Source organism: Tupaia chinensis, unplaced genomic scaffold, assembly GCF_000334495.1.
Source record: "Tupaia chinensis unplaced genomic scaffold, TupChi_1.0 Scaffold000074_1, whole genome shotgun sequence".
NCBI classification, from domain to species: domain Eukaryota; kingdom Metazoa; phylum Chordata; class Mammalia; order Scandentia; family Tupaiidae; genus Tupaia; species Tupaia belangeri.
Genome location: NW_006159534.1, coordinates 50,708 through 60,598, shown reverse-complemented (window position 1 = coordinate 60,598; position 9,891 = coordinate 50,708). Strand labels below are relative to the sequence as shown.

At 37.9% G+C, this 9,891-nt stretch overlaps 1 protein-coding gene and 1 pseudogene across 1 annotated transcript in view; both read right to left on the bottom strand.

The window, feature by feature from the left end:
- LOC102482886 (serine/threonine/tyrosine-interacting protein-like) overlaps positions 1 to 7,008 on the bottom strand; it is an 8,157-nt pseudogene extending 1,149 nt beyond the window's left edge.
- The window catches only part of RASAL2 (RAS protein activator like 2), a gene marked incomplete at its 5' end in the record, with an annotated part of 117,190 nt that overhangs the window by 70,435 nt on the left and 36,864 nt on the right, over positions 1 to 9,891 (bottom strand).

Here is a 9,891-nt window from a genome sequence, read left to right as displayed (position 1 = left end):
AACCCCTTCCTCCCCATCATCCTAAATACCAGGTAAGAATCATTCAGGGCTCCCATATGACCATTTCTTGATTTAATTGGGAAACTGCTTCCCAGGGGCTATTTTACTTTTAATTAAGGAGCACCATATTCTTTACAGATTTGCTTTAAGGTCAGTAGAAATCTTCATTTCTGTGTAAACTCTAAGATCTCTGGCAATGTAATGCGTAATACGGAAGAGTTAAAAATCGCCTTACTTTGCTGATGAAGATTACCTGCTGCTTCTGACCTATTTAAGAGATAAACTACAGGCAGGAGAGGCTTTCTATTACTCACCACAGCAAATGAATATTATTTGCTTTGACCCTCATCTCTAGTTAAAATCAGTCTAAAAAGACAAAAATAAAGGACTGAAGGATAAGTAGCCAACACACACAAGAGCAGATAACGGTGATAAGGAAAAAAGAAGTAAAAGAGCTTTGATTAGTAAAATGTTAAGTAAAACACAGCTGGATCTCCTCAGCTTAACCACCCAGTTTTTAAAAAGCTGCATTTCCCCCACAGCTCCCGTGATGCCGGGATGTGCTTGCTCAATCTGCCACGTGTTTACAGATTCGGTTCCAAATTTAGGAACTGGGAAACTTTTAATTAAAAATGCTTATTGCTACACAAAATCCTGGACTCCAGTGCAGGTGAGTTTCTGCTTGGCTTGGCAGTTATGACTCTGGACGACTTCACTGAATTCTTGGAGATGGCTCGAGTCAGAAGGCTGGATGCAGCAGTATAGCCTGTACTCACAGTATGCACTGCTAAGGCACTCACCTTGTTTGAAAATTTCACAGGTGGTAATTAACAAAATGTGGTGTCCTAATACTCCACTCCACCAATACATTTACATAGGATCTAGTCATGTTTTGAAAGTTGCATCCAAGAGCCTGTTCCATGCTGTGACAGTAATGTGCTGCTCAAGAGAGGCCAGATCTCACATGGCAACTATGATTTGAATCCCTGGCCTGGTCAGCCTGAAACATACGAGGCACATGTACAAGTGACCAAGATTTGATGAGCTGGAGGCCTGGAGGAAAGGGATTGCACTGTGACTAGACCATATGGAGGGTGTGTGTCTCTTTCATAAATGCATTTGAATGCACTCTATCATGAATTTTAAAAATTGCATTTGAGATCGTAGATTGGGAAAAGCATAGTTGTATCTGTTCCCAGATTTTATTGTTTTCTAGTAAGGTATTTTGTGAAAACATCAACTGGCGAAAGTGCAAAATCCTTTCCTATATTACGATTTTAAAAGTTTTTCCATCTAAACTAAAAAAAAATAAGGGAAAAAAAAATGAGAGCTCATTCACAGGATCTCCCCCTATGAACTAGCTGTACTAGTTTACCCGCTGCAGTTAAAGCCAGTCCTGACTGCTTATATTACTGATTTTTATGTTAACATAAAAATATATACCACACAACCACTCATGCTAAAAAGCTATCTATGGAAACACACATATACTGCATATCCTCCTTCTCACCGCTCTCTAATTCTAGAAAGGATGGTCTAATGAGCCCAGCTGCTAAGGATAAAGAATATTTGTCAGTCTGAGCTGTCAACTTAAAATGAACAAACTCTGGTAAGGAGTTATAGACAAAATAGACAAAAATGGTATTTACACCTACTTTGGTATATATAGATGTATATATAAAATGAAGGTGGATGCATGAGGAAGACTAGATTATAAATATTTAAATATGTTCTGTGGGGTGGAAAATTCAACCTGCCTCAATAAAACAGACACTGGGGAATAAGCTCTTTACAGAAACTGTACCATATTACAACATACTTTTTTTTTTTAAGTTGCCCCTAAATTGCAAATGGATAAGGTCAAGTACCCATTAAATGAATTAAAAATACAACTATATGAAGTGAAAAAAATAAAACTAAACCAAACCACACTCATATCCAACTCAACCAACATTAGGTTGTCGGGAAAGTCTTGACATATTTTTCTATGCAAAAATGCATCATGACTTTCTCGACAACCCAATACGTATTGGTTAAAGAATACAAAAAATAAATTACCTTTTTTCTATTTCCAAATTTAGTTGCTAGACTTTCAGTCTCACTATTGCCATAAAATTAAGGTTATCAGTGAAAAAAAAAAAAAACAGAGGAATGAACTCATGAAGTTCAATGACATTTGCTTCCTAATTACTCCTAAACTCATGAATATATGCTTTCTCATCAGTTTCTTTTTAAAAAATATATATATACATACATATAAATATTTTATAAAAGTGCATCCGTGGAGGGTTTAGGGTGTGTACAGCTTCCACGGTAAATTTTTCTTTTTAACTTTATTTTATTTTGACCAGAGAGGGACAGAGTGAGAGTGAGAGTGTGAGTGAGTGAGAGAGAGAGAGAGAGAGAGAGAGGAAAGTAAGAAAGTAAGCTGCTGGGTCCAGGACTCGAACCGCAGTCAGCCATGTGGAAGTCCAGCACCCGTAACGACTACCCCACCTGTCGGCTCCCATCCCATCAGTTTCTAATTTGGTAGCATAAATGAATATATGTATAAATGATATGTATATGTATATATATATGAATTACTGGATGAAGCTATCTATTCAATAATTACTTGGTATGTATTATCTGTCAGCTGGAGACTGGATCATAGATTTTTGTAGTAATCTCAGCAAAGATCAAAAACTAGACAAGTAGAAAAGAAGTAGATGCAGTTGAAAGATATTTAGGAGGTAAATAGACCTCCATGACTGGAATGTTGGAAGCAGCAGGGGAAGGGTAGAGCCAAGGATGTGGATCATTTCTGACTTGAAATGGTTGGAAAGAGGGTGACATTCTTCACAGAGACAGAAAGCAAATGGCAATGCTAAGGTGAGAGTAACTGTAAAATCAAGTTTTGTTCAAGTTGGGTATGAGGTTTCTTGTGGGAGCAGATGTGAATACTAAAAGAGAACAAACAGATTGAGAAAACAGGAAGAAAATAACCTGAGAGATGTTAACATCTAAATCCACAAAACTGACAAAAGAAACCAAGGAATTTGAAATACAGAAGGAAAACAGTAAGAATGAAGTAACATAAAGGCCCAGGGAAGAAAGGTCTCAACAAGGGTGGACTGCATATTATGACAGTGTTAAAAGATAAATACTGGGTCAGCAGGTTGCATGGTGGTTAGGGCACTGGATAAATACTGAAGTCAGCAGGTGGTGTGGTGGTTAAGGCACTGGATATATACTGGAGTCAGCAGGTGGTGTGGTGGTTAAGGCACTGGACTCCCATATGGTTGACCGAGGTTTGAATCCTGGACTTGATGGCTTGTTTTCTCATTTTCTTTCTCTCTCTCTCTGGTGAGCACATGTATCCTGTATAAAATTTAAAAAATAATGATGATGCTAAAATAAAAATGAAATAAATAATTCTTTAAAAATAAACAGGAGTTGGAGGGTGGCGTGGTGGTTAAGGGTGCTGGACTCCTACATGGCTGACTGCGGTTTGAGTCTGGGACCTGGCGGCTTGTTTTTTCCACTTTCCTCCCTCTCTCTCTCTCTCTCTAACCCTTTCTGGTCAAGTTAAAATAAATAGATAAATAAATAATTAAACAAACAAAGTTAAATTAAAAATTAAAAAAAAAAGGGTAAACAGTAGCCACTAGATTTAGGAACTGGGAGGTAACTGCAGACTTTGGCAACAGTGCTTTCAGTGAAGGGATGAGGACTCCTGTGCAGTGGGTTGAGAAAATGAATGGGAAAGTGAAAGTGGAGAATAACTTCACAAGTCCGACTGTGAAGGAATGGCAACAATGAAATAGTAGAGGGAGACATGGTTGAAATAGTTTGTCTTTTTTAAAAGAAATCACCTTTTAATTTTTTTTCTACACATTAACATCATAAATGCTCTTGGTGAGAAATTCCTCGAGTTCAGGGGCCAGCAGGTAGTGTGGGGGTTAAGTGTTGGATTCCTACATGGCCATCTATGGCTCCAGTCCCAGACCTGGTGGCTCGAAAATCACATTGGGCACATGTGCAGGCATGCTAGAAATCCCAAGAGAAAAATGGAGAAGAGGGGACTGCAGTGTGGGCATTGTCCATAGGGGGCAATTTTTCACTTTCCCTCTCTCTGTCTCTTTGGCAAGCACAAGTGCCCTCTGCCAAAAACCTAACAAAATAAAATTCCTGAAGTTCAGAAGGACAGAAGATAAAGAATAACTTAATATAGAATACTATTAACATTTTTTAAATTTTAGTTCTGAACCTTTCCAGAAATTTTTTACACATAGGGATATACCTCTCTATAAAATCATATTAGGTTGTTGCAAAAGTCATGAGGCACTTTTGCATAGAAAAATAAATCATGACTTTCCCAACAACCTAATACACTATATGACACATATGACACATTATAAAACATACATTTATATGTATTTATAAACACTACTTATTATATACAGTACATATATTTATATTTACAAGTGAGAGTCTATCATACTTTTTAAAAAAGAGTATATCTTGTGTTTCTCACCCTACTGGAAAATACAGATATAACGGTCTCTTTTTTTTTTTTTAAAGAATTATTTTATTTTATTTATTCATTCTATCATTTTCATTTGACCAGAGAAGGACAGACACACAGAGAGAAGGAAAGTGAGAAAGCAAGTCACAAAGTCCGGGACTTGAACTGTGGTTGGCCATGTGGGAGTGTCTAGCGCCTTACCTACCACAGCACCTGACAGCCCTTAACTGTGTCTTTTTATTGACCACATAGTATTCTTTACAGGAGCCTCCAATAGTTTGACCAGTCCCTGATGACCATTTAAGATTGTCCTTTTTAAAACTGTAATTGTCACCAAGGTTCAAAGAGTATCTTAGTGTCTTGGTGGTAATCATTTTACGAACCTGTATATGTATTAATAATTTAAATTTTCAGATGTGATATTGGTTGATTAAAGAGCACATACATTTAAAATTCTGATATTGATAAATTACCTTATAAAAATAGCATCAATTAACATTTCTCCCAACAGTGAATATTTCTTTTTTTTTTTTTTGAGAAAGATTTTTGCTATAGGGCACATGCACTTGCCAGAGAGACAAAGGGAGACAGAGAGACAGAAAGCAAGAAATCCCCCCTCGGGGGGTCGCCACACCATAATCCCTTCTCCTCCAGTCTTCTCTTGGGATTTTGGGCATTCATGCACATGTGCCCAGCGTGAGTTACAAGCGGCCAGCTCTAGGACTTGAACTGTGGTAGGCCATGTGGGGGGGTCCAGCAACATTATGTCATCTGCTGGTCACAATGGTGCATATTTCTACATGCTTTCACCATATGAGATCTCTCACCACATGAGATATGGCTGAACTCTGCCAGCATAACTGGTAAAAAATAGCTCTAGTACGTATTTCTCTAATTATGAGGTTACAGACATTGGTAAATGTTTATTAAGGCAATCTTGGTTCACTTTTCTGTGAACTGTCCACTGTTTTTGTTTTTTTATTTGGTAAAAGGCATGTGTGCTTGCCAGAGAGAGACAAAGAAAGAAAGAGAGAAAGCCCCCCCCCCCCCACACACACACACATGGGGAAAGTCACACAATCCCTTTACCATCTCTTCCTCTTGTCAAGATTTTGGGGAAACATGCACCCAGCGTGCTTCTCAAGCTGCTGAGCCTGGTGCTCAAACTGCAAAGTTGGCCATGTGGGCTCCAGCTGCCTTAACTATTGATACCATGCCACCAGCTGATCCATTACCTGCATTTGTTTATTTGTTGTTTTAATTAGTTTTCTAATTGTTGAATTTAACTATATGTAAATATTTTTTGTATATATTAAGTATATTAGTCTTTTTTCTCTCCTATTCATAATTATTTCTTTCCCAGTTTATGCTTATAAAAGTTTTTTCTATCCTAAGATCATAAGAATTCTAGCTGTATTTTCAGTTTTTATAGCAAGTCCAAAATTCTTGCTGTAAAGTGTGTGTGTGTTAAAAACAAAAAACGAAGTAGTAAAACATCAATGTCATCTCTTGCAGAAGTCCAATATCTCAAAATGTTGTTCAGCAAGTTGCAGAGAAACATGCCAGGAAGCAACATACAACTAAAAGGAAACTACTACTTTACATTACTATTGTCTCCAATATTTTTTCTTTCCCAAATGAAAGTTAACACCTTGCTCAAGTTAGACATTCTATGTTGTTGCCACGTGCATGTTTTCAAATAATTTTCTTCATATGTTTTTTTAAACTACAGTACCAGAACAAACAATGATCATTCCATCTGGAGTGGCAACATCATCTGTACTGCTAATTTTGCTAAATAGATGGCTTCATATTCCTGAAGCTGATGGACAAATCCAGTATTAGGATTAGTATGCATCTTTGTACTTCATTCTAAATGTCTTCATAATATATGCAATAGTACAGGCAGCCCTTCTGGAGACTGCTGCATTTCCATGGATAAGAACTTTCCCTCTAGTTGTAAGCTCCCATCAATAAATTCTTTTTTGGGGACCAGCAGTTAGCGTAATGGCTATGCTGCTGGACTCCCACGTAGTCGACCGTGGTTTGCATCCCGGACCCAGTGGCTTAAACTCACACCAGGCGCATTTGCGTGCGTGCCCAAGATCCCAAGAGGAGAATGGAGGAGAAGGGATTGTGACGTGGCCATCCCCCCTGGGGGGTGATTTCTCGCTTTCTGTCTCTCTGTCTCTCTCTGTCTGTCTGGCGAGTGCATGTGCCCTACAGCAAAAAAAACTCTCCAAAATAAATAAGTAAATAAATAAATTCATTCTTTTCTCATAGCGGGAAAGAATATTTTTTCAACTAGGTTATCTGCAATATCCAAGACTAAATATCAAAATAATTGTTGCAAGTTTGGTTCAATACAGTTGGCCTCTATATTTTGTCACATGCATTTTATATGTTAGTCTATGTTTCTGTCGTATAGGTAGTTTACTTTTCATAGCAGAATATGGATTTAAAAACAATCCAGGTAAAATTTCTTGCATCTCTTATCTCATACGGTAGGCCCACTCCAACGTTATAGTAATCTTTTTAAATAACAAAAGTTTTTAAAGGTCTTCAGCTAAATACCCTGTTTTTTTAGTTGTTGTGCCCCTAACATGAGCATAGTGCCTACAGAATAAGCACACAATAGGTGGGCACTCTGAAGCTGTGTGGCCCTAGACTCCATAGGCCTTTTTAACATGGGCTTTTTTTTCTTGTGGAGAGGAGGAAAACTTCACATCCTCTATGGTTCCAGCGGGTCCATGGCTAGTGAGTTAGGTGGGAGGGTGAATTATCCAGTCAGCCTAACCCTATGGCAGGCAGGCAGTGGTGGCGACAGGCAGGAGGGCAAGGTTAGCCAGGACTGGTGGGTGGACAGAAAACTTCCAGCCAACATATGTACAGCAGAGGGTCCCAGTGGCTTCAGCAGCGGTGAGAGCAGGGAAGAAGAGGGCTGGGCAGCTCATCACTGGCTGTTACCATCTCCTTCTTTCAGAGTCTTGGTGCCCCCCAGACCCCCTACGTTTTTTCACTGCTTTTATTTTAATTTTTAAAAATAGCTTTTAAAAAAATTATTTAAATTTATTAATAATTACTATACTTTTTAAATTTGCTATAGGGCACGCATGTTCATCAGAGGGAGAGAAAGTGAGAAAGCAAGCTGTCAAGTCTGAGACTCGAACTGCGGTCACTCGTGTGGGAGTCCAGTGCTTCAGCCACCACGCCACCTGCTTGCCTTGTTTCTATTTTAATTTTTTTACTCAATGCATTTGGGTTTCCGGGAAGGGAAGAAAAGAGGATTATGGTAGTGAATCAGCATTATCATTTCAAACTGTGTAAATACTACGACCAGAAATTCACTCACTAGTTATAGTTGTATTCTACTTTTACTAACAGTTGTTGTGAGTGTGCATATAATTTTTACCTTTTTATCTTTCTTTTCATTTTGTCACCAAGTTAGGACTCCTATCAACATATGCAACAGAGGATAATGAACAAAGCACTCAACTTGAAGCCCCAACACCCTACATATTCACATCAACTCACTATGTGACATAGAACAATGTATTCTTCTGAACCTTACTTAGCTCATTTGTAAAATATAATGATTCTCTTCCTACACCACACATATCATAAGAATAAAGTGCAATAATTCATAATTTATAAGAGGACTTCAAACAATTTGTGTAGAAATGGAATTTAAGTATTTTGGTTCAAAAAATTTGAACTCTAAGTACAGTAATTTTTTATAATATGCATTTTCCACGAACTTTTTGAAGAGCCCCCACATATATTTTATAAACTGCAGTGCCATACAAATGTGACGGCCTGTGATTACAGACAATCATTCCACAGTAACATGACATGCATTAGTCTATTAAGTAAATTATTCATTAGTTGAGATCAAGAAAGCTATTGTTAAATTTATCTTTACAGAAGAATATGAAGACAAAAGAAATAAATGTGTGGAAATCCTTTTTTTTTTCTATTAAGATAAAGCATTCTGGGACCAGCAGTTAGCATAATGGCTATGTCGCTGGACTCTCACGTAGTCGACCGTGGTTTGAGTCCTGGACCTGGTGGCTTAAAACTCACACCGGGCACGTGTGTGTGCGTGCCCAAGATCCCAAGAGGAGAATGGAGAAGGGACTGCGGCATGGCCATCCCCCCTGGGGGGTGATTTCTCGCTTTCTGTCTCTCTGTCTGTCTCTGTCTGTCTGGCGAGTGCATGCGCCCTATGGCAAAAACCTCTCAAAAAAAAAAAAAAAAAGATAAAGCATTCTAATGAATTTAAAATTCAATTGGATTTTAGTTCATAAAAGCTAAGGGATCCCTAATTGGTCTATGGCCATAAACCCAGTAAGGGAAATTCTATAATCTATAGCTAGAGTGAATTGATTAATTAATTAATGGCTTTGAGTCCAATAATTTCTGAAATTTGTCATTATATCCAAATACAGCATACAGAAAAAGACAACTCTTTTGTATGTAGAAATTAGTTTTGACTCTTCCCTTCTGATTCAGGCCAACAAACATTTATTGAGTTTCTCAACAGGTCAGACATTGTGCTGGGAGGCAAGGGACACACTGCACCCTTGAGGAGCTTCCAATCTGCTGCAGTAAGCAAAAACATCAAAAGTCAAATTCAAAAGAAATTAATTCTATAAAGTAAAGTATGTACTTCTTTACCATCTACTGTACTTCCTTCTCCAAATGCAGGCACACTGTCTGCAACTAGCTTGGTTGGGGGAATTCTGTAGCTTTGCTTTTTATCTTGGACTGAACACTATTAAGTTCTAAATTAAGACCTCTTATTTAAAGCAATCACAGATGAACTCTCACTGCATTATAGACCTAAATGTAAAAGCTAAAATTATAAAACTTTTAGAAGAAAATAGGATCTCTTGACACACAAAAAAGCACTGCAAACACTGCTTGTAGGAATGTAAAATGGTACACTCTAGAATATAGTTCACTCTAGAATATAGTTCGATGGTTTCTTATAAACTTAAACACAGATATGCCATATTATCCAACAATTGCACTGTTGGGCATTTTACCCAGAGAAGTAAAAACTTATGTTCACAAAAAAACTGTATTCAACTGTCCACATCAGCTTTATTAATAAATGCAAAACTAGAATAATCTAAATGTCCTTCAATGAGGGAATGGTTACACAAACCCTAGTACATCCATTCAATGGAATACTACCCAATTATTATCTTTCAAAAATATACATTTTAGGGACCAGCAGTTAGTATAATGGCTATGTCGCTGGACTCCCATGTAGTCGACTGTGGTTTGAGTCCCAGACCCGGTGGCTTAAAACTCATATCAGGCGCATGTGCGTGTGTGCCCAAGATCCCGAGAGGAAAATGGAGGAGAAGGGATTGTGG